Raw genomic sequence first — 15,829 nt, forward strand, 5'->3', positions numbered from 1 at the left:
CGCTTCTAATGAATAGAACATGGCAAAAGTAATGGCATGTCACTTCCAAGATTAGGTTACACAAAGTCCTGTGGCTTCTGCCATGGGCTTCCCTGCCGGGCTCCCTCACAGGCTCACTCAGAGGGAAGCCAGCTGCCATGTTGTAAGCCGGCGGGTGGAGAGGCCACGTGGTAACAGGGAGCTCTCTGACCCACAACTAGCAAAGAAGTAAGGCTGCTGGCCCAATATCCCATGAGGAACCAAAGCCTGCCAACATTGTGGAATGGAACCATTCCTCAGCTAAGTCATCAGATGAGCCCACAGCCCCAGCTGACAGAGTGACTGTAAGCCAGAGACACCAGTTAAGTACACCTGGATTTCTGACCCACAGAAACTATGAGGTGATAATCTTTTGTTTAAAACGACTAAGTTTGAGAGGTCATCTGTTATATAGCAATAGGTAATGAATACAGGACAAAAGAAAGTGGATTTTATTTATTTTTTATTTTTTTTTTTAAAGAGAGAGAATTTTAAAATATTTATTTATTTATTTTTTCAGTTTTCGGTGGACACAACATCTTTATTTTATGTGGTACTGAGGATCGAACCCAGCGCCCTGCAAGCACATTACCACTTGAGCCACATCCCCAGCCCAAGAGAGAGTGGATTTTAAACAAAGAGTTCTAGGTATGTCTGACCTGTCATTAGATTGGCAGGAAAAACAGAAACCATGGAGGAAATGGTGGAGGAAAACAACAGCTATGCTGTCACCTCTGTGCTTCCTTAGGTATGACACAGGATCTTTCTGTGCCTCAGTTTTCTTATCTGAATCATGGGTATAATTAAAAACAAAATAGTAGATGCAAAAATACCCTGAAACATTCACATATACGAAATGATTAGTTTTGAAATTTTTTCATAGTTGGGACAAAAACTCTCTTAGTCCAATATGGCGTGTAGGAATTTTGCAGTATGGTAGAATGAACACTCTCTATCAGTAAGGACTGGGTTCTAATCCACACTTTCTTACTAATGAGCTGGATGACCTTGAAAAACACTTAATATTCTATCAGCTTTCATTTTCTGATCTGATGAACCTTTAGACACTGAAAGGAAGGGAAACAGGACTGGTCAGTTCTGATGGATGAGAACAGCCTGGGTGTAAGGGTACAGGAATTGGGACTCTTTGGTCAAAACTGACAGAAATTCAACATGAAATAGATTATCTCCAGGATCTCCTTTAGGTTTCAAAATGCTGATTTTTTTTTCCCTTTGTCTTTTTTTCTTCTTGTATTTGTTTAGCCTTTACTAGGTTTCCCAAAAGAATGATTGTAATTTTCTTTCACCCAAGAATCTGCTTTTAAGGGCATTTTGCTGTCAGAGTGAGTGCTGGAATATGTTTCTTAAGAGCATGGCTAGTCAGGTGAATCCATTTTACGTGAAGGCACCAAAGCAAAGGTTTGAGAACCATGACATCCAGGTTCCAGGCACAACTGAGTTGACCAACAGGGCCTATTTCTGGTCATCGGATTCTTCTACCTGACATACCTCCCACTGAGCCTAGAAGAGGTGGCTTCACTCAGGAAGTATCTCACAAACCCCTGGAGTCCAAATGTTGCAGCTATCACCTTAATCCTATGACAGGGCCCAGGCCAGCCCCTGCACAGCCCAGATTCCCAAAGAGCAGTCTCTGATTCTTTCACCCTTAGAATCTCCCTTGTTCATGTTAGCCAGGCTTTATGTTATTTCCATTGGTCTCATCATGCATAAGCAACAGGACTGGCCTTCCTCACAGGCAGAGTGGACAGCTGCTTAACCCAGGAGTTCCAAGGATCCTATGAAGGTCCCTTGACCACACTGCCTTAGCCCTTACCGTCCTTCATCAATACCCCAAAGTCTAAACACTGGGTCTCTTCCCAGAGCAAGAAAGAAGACAATGGAAAAAAGCACACAGGATTTTGGAAGCAAAAGATCTGGGGTTAAAATTCAAGCTCTGGCAGAAAATAACAGAGGAAATGTGTGCAAGTCAATTAATTTATCTAGACCTAACTTTTCTATTTTGTCAAATGAGGGAGATTATATGTGCCTTCCTTTTTCCATGTTTCTGTGGGTCAGGTGGACTATCAATTGAAAAACTATTTTGAATTTGAAGAGGAGTACCTAGGTGCTTACTGTGATGATTGATTATTAAGAGTGATTGTAGCAGAGATGAGGTTTTCTGTCCAACACTAGGGCCCTGAAGAGAGGGAAAACAGATTGAGGAAGTTTTGATTGATGGGCACAGGTGAGAGCATCATGTATGAATCAGGCCCCTTCCATTAAAGGGAGAAAAATCCAATTTGAATGTTTAGGAGAAAGAAGGACTAGAATAAGGGCCGGGTGGGTCTTCAGGGAAAATTAGAGAAGGGATTCCAATTCAAATAGGACTTCCTTTTCTTTTTTCACAGGAGAGCTTCCTGCTCTGCAGACCATCTTCTTCCATGCTCTGAGACCTGGCTGCTGTGGGAACCCAATTTGCAAATTCTGTTGCTCCTACCTCTCAGGGGACCTTGATCTCTTTAGTTTCAATTTTGAGTGTTCCAGGGAAGGATGCCGATGGCCGTGACTGAGGTCAGAGGCCCATTTCTGGACCAACTGAGACCAGAAAGGCAGAACTCTCAGGGGGACACAGCAACTTCCTTTCCAAAGAAGTGGGGACTCAGCAGAGAGCTTTCACATGTGGGATGTGCTTTAGACAGTGGGCTCCCCTGGCTGGAGAGAAGATTGACATGCCAGGCAGGGACATAGAAACCCTTCAGTCCTCCTGGGGAAGGCACCCCAAAAGGGCGGAGAAAGAAGTTTTGCAAAATGTCAGTCCTTGTGAGAGCAGGTGGGGAGAAGTTCCCACTGGAAGAAAAAGATGTGTTGGAGAAGCCCTACTCAGTCTGTGCAAGAAAGTGTACTGCTGGCACCTGTAAAAACATCATTCTAAGCTGGGCACAGTGCTGCCCACCTGTAATCCTAGCGGCTCAGCTCAGGAGGCTGAGGCAGGAGGATCACAAAAGCCAGCCTCAGCCAAAAGCAAGGTATTCAGCAACTCAGTGAGACCCTGTCTCTAAATAAAATACAAAATAGGGCTGGGGATGTGGCTCAGTGGTTAAGGGCCCCTGAATTCAATCCCTGGTACCAAAAAAAAAAAAAAAAAAAAAACCCAAACCAAAACAACAACAACAACCACATCATTCTAGGAGTAGGTTCCCGGGCATAGATTCCTCTGCCCTTCGTAGTGATAGGTTGCATCGGGCAAATTCAACTCAGCCACTGACAGAAACAAAAGAAAGGGGCACTATGAACTGACAGTTCCTTCTCCAGTATTCAAAAGAGCGATTGCCCTTCTCAATATTGTTGGCAGCATATTCCACATTGTTTGTGTTGCTTATGTGGAGGCACTTCTGTCACCTTTGTCACCTGCTGCCTGGAGGACCAGGCAGCCCTGAACCCACCCCGTCCCTCCTGGTCACTGCCTGTGGTTCTCTCTCCTCCAGCCCCAGCTGGCATCCTGACCCTGCCCACTGCTTGCCAGTCCAGTTCCTCAGCCGTGCACTCAAAAGTGTGCATGCCATGGCCCCAGTCTGCCTTTCTGGGTTCATCTCTCACTCCCCCCTTGAGTCTATATAGACTTCTGTTGCCTGCAAATATGCCAAACCAAGTTCCATCTCCAAGCCTGAGCCTGGGCTATTTTTTTTTTCTTCCTGGAATGTGCTCCCTTTTGAAAGCTACTCCTTCCATCCTTTATGAAGCTTTTCCTGATTTCCCCAAGTAGATACCACTTCTTCCTTCCACCCCCACCTAGCTGTACGTCCCTACAATGCTTACCATGTTTTATATTGAGCATGGTTTGTACTTGTTTTATTCCGTTGTTTCAGGTGAAATGATTCTTAAGAGGATGTTTTTAAGTGATGGTAAAAACATATTTCTTGCTCTGTGCTGGCACTGCTCCATATTTCAAGTTATTTAATCTTCTTAGCAATGCTTTTTTACAGATGAACATTGAAACAGGTTCAGTAACTTGCCCAAGGTCACACAGCTAAGCCAGGCTTTGGACCACATGATCTACCTCCCCAAATCCATGCTCCTCATCACTAATACACTACTTTCCATGGAGGCAGAGAAGCATATACTTCGAGGCCAGCAAAGCCCTTTTCAGGGCAGTAACTTATAATTTTGTATACTTTTTTCTTTAAGAGGACTTAACAATTGTATTAACTTCAGGTCCTATAAAATTGTTCTGGAAGTTCCTGTTCACTTTTGAAGCCTCTTAAACCCTGTTTAGTAATAATGATCACTATGATGGTGCTGCTGATCCTCACAACTCTTGTCCAGAACATCAGCAAGGTACACTCGGCTGGCTCAGCTATCTTCCTTGATCTTTATAATGGCATGGACGTTTTGCATGGCCCTTGCCACTTTTAAAGTTGATGGGCTGCTTGAAAGAGACTGATTTTGCCTGAGGCCACCTAGCACCTGGCTATAAGTGACAGGGCCAGAGCTGGAACTCGGGGCCTCTGGTCCAGATGCCTTGCAGCCTCCACACCAGACTTGCTGCCTGAGGATTCTGTGAGCCTCTCCAGGCTCATAGATGGTGCTCCTCCCTGCCTCCGCCTCACCCTGGGCATCTTTGTAGCACTCCATCCCTCCCAACAATTACCTGAATTGAAGTTGTCCATCCTGCCTTTTAAGTTCTTCTCAAGCTAATGAACCTTTTCAGCAAACACAGGATGCTTGATGTTAATCACACAGAGAAATGCATGCTCAATTTGTTCACCTTTGAAAACACAGAGCCTGAAAGGGACAGAAATTGCATTTAACTTCTGAAGCCCTCATCTTGATAATTTCTTAGGGCAAACTTCTTCACCTGCCTGTCTTCAAGAGTCTTTCAAAACCCTCCAGCAATTGGTAAAGTGATACTAGAAATACATTTGCCTGTATCTAGAGATTTTTGGTAATAGCCTATAATTTATCACTCGGTATAACAGAAAGCCTGGAGAATTATATTACAAAGAAATATTCAGCTTTCATAGTTGATATGTAACCACGGTGCTAACCAGTAATGCCTTGGACTGTGAGTGACATCTAAATACTGACTTCTGAGGGAAGTCACTCCACATCCCATTCATTTTTAAGGATATGCCACCGCTAGGTTTCACGCAGGAAAGTGCCTCTGCCAACAGACTCTGGTATTCTCTCTCAGAATTATGCAGTCTGTGTAAAGAGGTAAGTGGAGGCAGAAGTTAAGAATTCAGACTGTGGAATTACGGGGACCTAGGTGTGACCTGTATATGCCCGTCTGGATCTGGGTGTACGTATATATACTACACTTGGGGTGGTCGATGCACATCACTTAACTTCATTTAGTGACTCAAAATATTTCCTGAGCACCTACTAAGTGCCAGCTGGTGTTGTAAATACTCAAGACAAAGCAGTGAACAGAAAAAAAACTGCTTCAAGGAGCTTCTATTTGAAAATTGAGAACAATTGTAGTACCTAACTTATGGGCTATATAAGGATTATGGTAATTGACATATACTTACTACTGCAATGTATTTTTTTTAGAGAGAGAGAGAGAGAGAGAGAGAGAGAGAGAATTTTTAATATTTATTTTTTAGTTCTTGGCAGACACAACATCTACATACATTTGGTAAACTGAGTCATGGTCCGGATCGGCTCCGGTATAGATAGTTGTATAGATAGTCACAGGCACGCTGCATTTTCAGCATTACTCTGAAAAGATTCTGCCTGTACTACTTTCCCTCTGGAGTTTCTGTCTGTCAAGAACACTATTAAAGAGTGTCAAATGAAGCATTTAACCTAAATCTCTGATGTTGTGGCTCAAACTCATTTCCTTTCATCTTGCCCTCCAGGTCTCAGTGGTGGGGGGTTGAGTTGGAAGAACTAAATAAGAGAAGCCCACTTCTCCCAGGCCTGGTACCTGGGCTGCTCCTCCGGCCTCTGTAATGCTTTGGAGTCCAGGATGGTGTGCGGGCCCTCCTTCCTGGAACACAGCAGAATGTGATGGGCAGACAGCAGGCTAGCAGAATGTGATGGGCAGACAGCAGGCTATCCTCTTCTTCCACTTCTAGGGTATAATGTGTGCCATCTTTATCTCTTCCTTTTCCTTTGTATTCTGGAGAGACCATTTCCCAATAGGGTCTGGTATTGATTTCTTTGTCCCCAATGTTTGAAATGGATGTAAAATTAGAAGCAAAGTTAAACCTTATGGAATCGCTCATATTAACTATCTCTGACTGAAAGAAAGGAATCCAGTAAGGAAGGAAGGAAGCAAAAATAAATAAATAAATAAGAAAAAAGGAAGAACTGGCCATGGTGGTGCACACCTGTAATCGAAACTACTCAAAAGCACGAGGCAGGAGGATTTCAAGGCCGGACTCAGCAACTTAGTGAGATCCTGTCTCAAACTAAGGGCTGGGGATGTAGATCAGTGGTAGAGCACCCCTGGGTTCAGTCCTTAATATTACCCACACACATATGGTATATGTGTATGCATATTGGCATATGTATACACCAAAAAAAAAAAATTGAAAGAAAGGGAGGGAGGAAGGGAGAAAAGGTTCTTGAGAAAGCTAGAATCAGATAATTATGGATACATTCTGCTTCTTAATAATATTGTAATTTACTGGATGCGTCCTTGCTTCCTAGGTACAAAGCACTGGACTTTGCAAAGTTTACACACATCATCTCATTTAACCATCACAATCACATGAAATTCTCCTTCCCCCTTAAATTATTCCCATTTTATGGATGCGAAACTGAGGATAAGAGTTAAGAGAACAGCTGAAGGTTGTTCAACATTTAACCACAAAAGCCGTGCCCCATCTGCTCTATGAGAAGAAAGAAATACAAATGATTAGCACTGACAATGCTACCACTTTTTTTGCAACACTATAAAAACATATAGGATGCAAGAAATTAAAAAAAAATCACAAGTCAAAGATGAATTCTATTAACATTTTAGTTGTTCTCACTGTTTTTCTGTTTTATTTTCCTTTTTAACAAATTTGAAATTATTCCCTTTACTTGTTTTGTACTCTAAAAAGATAATTAATATATCGTCATGAAGCTTGCTCCATGTCACTAAAAATTCTCCAAACGTTCTTTGGATAAATTATATTAATACATACATATTATATACCATTACTATTTCAACCATTTTTTTTCTCTTGATGAAAACTCAGGTAGTTTTCAAGTTTTGCTCTTATAAATATGATGAACATCATTGTATAAATCTCCACTTACCATGCCAGTGGCCTCCATGTTGTCATGGAGGAGCGATTTGTCGGGGCTAGGGTTGTGGCTCAGTGGTAGAGCACTTACCTCACATGTGTGACGCACTGGGTTCGATTCTCTGCACTGTATAGAAATAAGTGAATAAAAATAAAGGTCCATCAAAAACTAAAAACATTTAAAAAAAAAAGTGATTTGTCTTTCACAGGACGTGCCACCATCTACATTTCCTGGTCATCTGCTCACAGTGACCTCCATGGCATGGTAGGTGGAGGAGCTGATACTTCATACTTATTGGGAGGTTCCAGAGCTGGGCCTGGATGTCAGCATCCAGACCAAAGACCAAACCAGCAAAGTGAGAGGGCTGGCAGTCATTCCCCCCACCACCCACCTGGTGCAGGGTGAGGATTCCTCAGATTTCCTTGGTGGGGGAAATCTCCCCCACCCATCGTACCATGGAGGTCCCTGTGAGCAGACAACCAGGAAATGTAGATGATGGCATGTCCTATGAGAGACAAATCACTTTTTTTTTTTTTTAGTTGTTGATGGACCTTTATTTTTATTCATTTATTTATATATGGTGCTGGGTGGTAATTTTTCAGAGGATACAGAGGTGACCAAGCAGTGAGGGGCACTAAGGTGCTACCCTGAACCTCTGGCCTGAGCACTCTCTACTGGCTGTCGTAGGGCAAGCCACCTTCGTGCCTACCTGAGCACCCTTGGCTGTCACCTGGTGGGACCTAAGTGGGGACACAGACTGCTTGGCTTCCTTCTGTGGTAGATTTCCTACCCAGTGAAGAGAAAACAAAAGACAGCAAGAAAAACACTTCCTTTGATCTCTTTTTGCCTTTATTAAGGTTTGGATGTGAGGTGTCCCCAAAAGCACATGTGTGAGACCATGCAAGGTCTCGAGGAGAAATGATTGGGTTATGAAGCTTTAACCCAATCATTGAATCAATCCCCTGACGGGATTAACTGAATGGAAATTGAAGGCAGGTAGGGCACGGCTGGAGGAGTGGGTCCCTGGGGACGTGTTTTGGGGGTATATATTATGTACCTGGCCAGTGGGGCTCTCTCTGCTGTCTCATCATCATGTGATCCACTTCCCTCCGCCACTCTCTTCCACCATGACGTTTGGACTCATCTCCAGCCATGAGGAGTGGGGCCAGCTGTCTATGGACTGGGATATCTGAAACTTTTCTTCCCCTGAAGTTGTTCTTCTCAGGTCTTTTAGTCACAGCAGTGAAAAAGCTGACCCAAATGCTCTTCTTTGATTCCCAAAACCTTATTTATTCTTGGTCAAACTCACTTTCCCTAAGGGAGAGGATTGCTTTCTTTTGGGGGGCACAGGGAGTCGAAAGAAAAGGGGAAAATGTATAGATACAGTGATTAGACTGTACCTCTGAGTTTGATCTTTGGTTTCATGCTTTTTTTTTCACAATTTTAAATATTTTGCTCAACAAAATATATTAGATATGTACTAGGAAGCAATCGTTATATTTAGTGCAATAGGTAATGCAAATGACCTAAGCTTAATTTAAAGGAAAATTTCATCCAACTCTGCTTAGGTTGGTTGCTCAGTCAAAACTTTAGAATATTGCTGACATTAATTTTCCTAGATACTAGAAACATTAAGGCCTACACTAATAGCATTCTAAACATCCCAGGCAAAAGTCTCTAGCCATTTTTATTTTATTTTCTGTTTAAGATTTTCAAACTTAACCCCAAACACAGGACATTCTGTTAAATTTGAATTTCAGATAAACAAATACCCTTTATCATATTCCATGTAATAGTTTTATGTGTGTCCCAAATATTTCATGAGACATGCCAAAAATTTATTTATTGTTTATTGAAAATTCAAATTCCAGAATCCTGTGTTTTAACCTGGTAACACTATTTCTATTGAACAAGAAAAACTGCCATTTATTGAGCATCTCTATTAGCCTAACACACTGAATCCTAATAATATCTCTACAGGCTAGGTGTTGCTATTACATGCAAGGAATTTGAAGCCTTTCTAAAACAAAAACTTGTCTAAAGTCACAAAATCAATATTCTGACATCCAGGCCCATGTTTTTTTCCTCTGGATCATAAATACTTTTAATTGCACTATGGACTGGTTCTGGAATATTCCACTTCAACTCTACTTCAGTAGCATATTTGATTTTCCAGTTGAAAGAACAACTTATATAAAAGAGAGGGGATGAGAAATAGGAGATTTTTCTTTTCTCCACATGTTTAGAAGAAACATCTTTCCCCCAAAAGCCCTTATGCAAATGATACTCTACTAACCTTAGGAGACCTCATTTTCTCTGTCAAGGCTTCTCCAAAGCAGGGCAGCCATTGCACTAGGAGTTTGTAGTGAAACATCGCCCTCTTCTGGAAAGATGAGAATCATACACCAGAGATGGATACAAAGGATTTTTACAAGTAAGAACAAAAGTACAATTCAATTATGTGTCCATTCACAGGATGAACAGCGGCAGTAATCACTTTGTCTTCCGTGTGAGTTCTCAGAATGGAAACAGAAACACATTTAGAATGGAGCAAGCAATAACTTCTCATCCATTTTTTGTGGAGGTGGCTCAGTGGAGGGGATGGAAGTCTTTAGCTGCAGGACATAACCCTGAGTGATCGATCACACTGTGATAATACCTAAGTCATCAGAATCAAATAGCTCCAATGAACCCCGAATAGGAAGAGCTCCACACAGATGAGATGCATGGAGAAAAAAAGAACATCTTGAACATGGGTCACATCGGCACTCTGGAGTCAAATAGATGGCATTGGAGTTCTCTACATTCCTTAAGCCTTAGTTTTCTGTAAAGTGGTGATTATAAAAGCAGTCACTGAGTAGGACAGTGGAAAAGTGAAATACCATAGTGCCTGCTGTGGTCTTTATGTTTGCATATCTCCAAAATCCGTATTGAAAGCCTTACTCTACACAGGTGACCTTAGGAGGCAGGACCTATGGGAAGTGACTAGGTCATGGGGGTAGAGCACATATAAGTGGGGTTAGCGCCATCATACAAGAGGTCTCAGAAAGATTCCTCACCCCTTCAGCTCACTACATGAGGTGAGAGAGGATTGTCTGTGAGAAAGCAGGCCCTTACCAGACATAGAATCTGCTGGTACAGACTGCCCAACCTCCAGAACAGTGAGAAATAAACTTCTGCTGTTTTTAAGCCACCCAGCCTGAGGTATTTAAGGCATTTTGTCATAGAAGACCAAAAATGAACCAAGACATTACCTATCGAAGCATGTTGCTAAGGGTTAGACTCAATGGTATTTAAAAATGATGTCCTTCACAATTATTAACTGTAAAATCAACTAAGTTTTGAAGCACAGTAGTCAACAATGCAGAAGTCCCATAAACTGAAGTTTTTATCCACCACAAATTTATATTTGAGACCCCATCCTCGTTGTGATGGTGTTAGGAGGTTGGCCTTCAGGAAGTGGCTAGTCAGGAGGGTAGGAACCTCATGCACGGGATCAGTGCCCTTGTAAAAAAGGCTTCCCAGAGATCTCCAATCCTTCTACTACATGAAGCTATAGCAAAAAGACATGGGTCCACGCATCTGGGGGCCTACACTGAATCTGCTAGCACCTTGATCTTGGATTTACTAGCCTCCTGAACTTTGGAAAATACATTTCTGTTGTTTATGAGCACCCAGTCTATGGTTTTTTCTTATAGCAACCGAAATGGACTAAAATATCCAATGTAGTTTCTTTGTCTGAATTGTCCTATTTGATTTTTTTTACCTAAGTTTTGGCTTATAGCACAAGGATAATAAACCAACTCCTTCTCTAAATTTATCCAAATTTTAGAGCTATATACTTGCCAAGGAAATTAATGATATCCCTATAAAGACATTTTGGAAGAGAAACCTTGGAAATATGTGAACCTATGAAATCCATGCCAAAGATAATCTGTGCTCTGTTTTATCTATTTTTAAAACTGAGAAAAGTTTTAAAAATACATCAATATACTAGAATATAAAAAACAAAACAATCACCTAAGTATCCCTATCACAAATTATTGAGACTATCCAACTTTCTAAACTATTATCAAGAAACAGAATGTCATTATGCATTTGATTTTTTTCACCATTTTTAATGGAAATGACTTGTAGAAAATATTGAGCTGCACTGAATTCCCTTTTGTTTGGTGAGAACCACACAAAAGGAACCACATTCCACTCTTAAGCATCACTGACTAGGGCATCTTGTAAGGACAGAGGGAAGAAGAGCTTTTGATACTTACAGCTAACTATGCTATGTTACATTATAAATCACAAATTTGAGTCAGTGATATACCTCTAATTGCCGGAGAAGTTAATTCTCAGGAGACTCAGCTATTATAAAATTCTATTCATTTGACTTGGGGCTGAATTCTAGCTCTGAAGCATAGGATTACAGAGAGCATGCTACAAATATTCAAACAATTTCAACTATGCTAAATGCTTTAAAAAGCAAGTAACTCCAATAAAAATACCAAACATTGATAACTTAATTGTGAATATCTTATTTTGCTTATAGAATTTCAGACCATCTTAGCAAATGACTGAGGCCATGTAATTTGTGTAAAGGAGGTACAGCTAAGGTCCATGAGAACTATTATGAGAAGATTCCGCAAGAATTTAGAGCAGGATTGAAGATGTGGCTGTGGGTCACAGCTGTTTGCTCTCCTTTCTTAAAATATATAAAAGTTCCCAAGGGTATGAGTTTTAAACAGGCCACTCTACCCTAGAGCTTTGTTGGAATCCTCAATTCTCCATCTGGTCACCTTGTATTCAAACACTTCATGGTCAATCATATACAAAAGGAAAAAATGATTGACTCATATAATTGAAAAACCCAGGTTTGACTTTAGACATAGTTCAATCCAGACACTCAAGTCCTACGTTTGTCTGGACTTTGGCTCCTGCTTTCATCTATATTGTTTTTATTCTAAGGCAGATTTGCTTTAAGTAGTGCCAAGATTATACAGTGAGAGGTCCAGTCTTATTTTTGTAAGCTTAGCAACCCTCTAGAAAAAAGAGCATTACTCTTTCTGTAGTATCATCAAATTAATGTTTATTGGCCATGATTGGCTTGGCCGGACAATGTCCACCCTTAGAGCATTCACAAAGGCTAGGGAGCTGCTGCACTCCCAAAGACCAGGCCTTGGTCATACACCCATACCAGGAAGCACAAAGTGAGGCCAACCTTATCTGAATTACATGGGCGGAGAATAGAAGGGTGGTTTCTCAGAGGCAAATCGCAGTATTAATACCAAAAAAGGGAATTGACACGGGGCATACAAAACACCACTAAACTTGGATGTTACAGAAACAAAATAAAAAACAAACAAAAACAAAACAAAAAGCAAAACAAAAACCCCCAAACAGACTCAAGAATCTTCCAAAGGGACCAAATGGATTTATAATATGAAACAAAAAAGAGGTCAAAATGACTGCTTGACTCATCTGAGATCATATAGAGCATAAAAATCTAGTAGAGTTTCAACTCTTTTAGATTCTGGGAGCTAATTTGGAGTACAAGTTAATTAGGTTACTGTATTAGTCAAGGTTCTTCAGAGAAGCAGATTAAATTGGATGTGTGTATCTGTGTGTCTTGGTGTTTGTGCACGTGTGTTTATGATCTGCTCTACTTGAAGTCTGCTGGCATAAGTGTTAATAACAGCTTCAATAAAAAATATTTTCTCAAAAAGCAACATCTAGAATAATATTTGGTCAAAAATGGTTATCATGGCCTAACCAAGTTGACACATGAAATTAACCATCACAGTAACCAACTTGAATTGTGAGTGATCCCCACACTAAAGCCAGAATGGAGATGGCTTCCCAATGCTCAGACCAAACTTCAGACCAATTAAATTAAATATCTGGGCATGAGGCCCAGTTTAAAGTGTTTTTTTTTTTTTTTTTTTTTTTTGGTGTTGCACAGATGATTCCAATATGCATCCAAGGCTGAGATGGCCGATGTTAAACCCTGATTTTCATGGATGGTTCTTAGACTAGCCAAACCTCAACCTCACTCATGCACTTTCTAGAAGTATAAATTCCCTGTCTCCATTCCAGGCCTACTAAATTAGAAATTCCAGGAGTGGGGCTTAGCTGCCAGTGGTTTAAGACCTCCAGGTGATTCTAATGCATGATCAAGTTGGAGAACCACTGGTTTAAAGTTATTTAAGAATACAATACTAAAATATGCAGGAGTATGACTTTTTTTTTTTTTTTTTTTTTTTACCTCCAGTCTGTTTCTCTAGACTAGATAGATGGACAAGTGCATTTGGGTGTAAGAGCCACTCTTCCCTCAGCTTTCCTTAAGGGAGCTGATGTATTTGTTTCCAGGATAATATGAAAGCAAGAAGGACTTCGACTTCATGGCCAGGCTTCCTTGAGTTTGGGTATTTTCTAATAGCAGCTCTGGTTGTTATCGAAATCTTGGCTCTTGTCCCCAATGCCAATCTAATAACAAGGAAAGTTTTGAGAAAAAGGAAAAAGACGTTTTATTCCTTTGCTAGCAAAAAAGAAGCACCGGGGACTCCTGTCCCAGAGGCTGTGATTCTCCCCAGGGGGGGAATTTGAGCTTTTCCAAGAGGTGATTCAAAGGCTACATACTAGGTGTCTCTGCTGGAGTGTAAATTCACTTGTTAATTTGGGAGATTAGTCATTTCTGAGATCTTCTGCTACCATCCCCAAAGTATTATTTCCTTCCTAAGGTGGTGTCTCAAGGACAGATAAATCTGCCTAAAATGGGGAAGAAAGGTAATCCTGTTTCCCCTGAGATTAGAGAGGAGGAAATTAGAGAGGAACAGGGAGAGAGGAAGAGAAAGAAACATATCTGTTTTAAAAATAAGTTGCAGTGGCAGATCATGGAGTGGACCACTTTTACAATTTTATCTCTCCTTACATTAGATGCTGAATTCTTTCTCCTTTCTCCTTTGTATAAATTCCTGACAGAACCTGGTTGGCTCAGTTTATCACTTTCATCATTCTGGTCATGTTTCTGTAACATTTGGTTGACTTCCAAACTTCTGACCAAAGTAAAGATGGACTTTCCTTGACTCAGGGAGCACCAAGCTCCTTCAGCTGGGTCCAGGGAAACACAAAATGGACAATGTTAAGATTCTCCTAGCGCCATTTTCCTTAAAGGTTTGAGGAACCTCCTAATGTGGGTGTGGATATGTGTGAAGCTAGGTCTGATAGGGATGTGTAGCTATTCGCTGACCCCTAAATCTATGTTTAATTCTTTGACCCAAAAAGACATCGGGAAGAACATTTGTTCAATTATACCTCTTAGGGATGAACTGGAAGCTATTACTGAAAAATTAAGGAAGTATTTCAACGTTTTCTATAGGATAGTCTTAAGAATGCTACAATACAAATTATTCTAGAAAAAAGTGATCAATCTTATTCGGGACCCCCAAAAGACCACCAGAGACCAAGATCGATGTAAGCAGCAAAGAGGTGTTTATTGCGAGCTAGCTCCGTCCTCTGTTCTGGTGATGCTGAGAGGCCCCGAGCCCAGGGTTTGCAGTTTTATATATTCTTTGGAGAAGGCAGGGACCCCCACATATATCACAGCATCTCTTAGCAAATCATCACACACTGCGGGAAATCAAATAACAACTCTAAAACATGATTAGCACATTCACTGGCGGGAACAAGTTGGGTAGGGGTGATTGGTTACTTATTTACCGCTGTTGACCGGTGACTAGTCCTTGCTTCCCCAATGTTGAAGTATAACACCAGAGAAGCAACCCAAGGTAAGGTCAGAGTGGAAAATAGAAGTTTATTAAAGGACAGCAGAAAAGGCTTCTTCCAGAGGAAGGGGACCCAAGAGATGGAATCCGTGAAAGTGCAATTGTTTCCCCTTTTTATAGTTCTTTCAGTGATGGAATGTAGGTGGGAAGGCCTGAAGGGTGAGGCACAGGTGGGCCAAAGAAGTAATCTTCATTAACATTTCTTTGGGATGGGCTCTGGGCCTTGGGCTTTTCTGGGACTTCATTAACATTCCAAGAGTTGTTCTGCTTTTCCCAGAGTTCATTCTCAACGTGGCCTCCATTTTGGATCTTACTCGATATTAGACCCGATTTACCTAACTACACTGATTACCTAACTTTAAATCTGGCTTCAATACAACATCATTACAAAATATCTGTAAGTTGGGACATATGCTGTGCAGAAGTTTATTTCACCTTTCAAGCTAAGTGTTCAATGGTGTTGGGTGATTTCTAAAAAAGGTAAAAGCATTATTTCTCCAAGTACCCCCTCTTTATAAAAAGAAACCCAGAATTGCCCATGTGTATTTGTGTATCCTTATATTCTTATAAAAATAAAATCTAATATAGTTGACTGCTGCTAAGCAAGACTTAAGAATGCTACAAACTATTTTTAGGATTTTGTTTTGATACTCATGTCGGCAGAGGATTATATAATTATGTGTTCATAGTTTAATTTAGAAGTGAAGAGATAAAGCAGATGTAGCGGCAGTGGAGAGTTCATTTTCATGAAGATACCAGCAGATGTCAGCAAAAACTAAGGTGTTACATGAGTT

The sequence above is a fragment of the Urocitellus parryii genome, chromosome 4 (assembly GCF_045843805.1).
Source record: "Urocitellus parryii isolate mUroPar1 chromosome 4, mUroPar1.hap1, whole genome shotgun sequence".
NCBI classification, from domain to species: domain Eukaryota; kingdom Metazoa; phylum Chordata; class Mammalia; order Rodentia; family Sciuridae; genus Urocitellus; species Urocitellus parryii.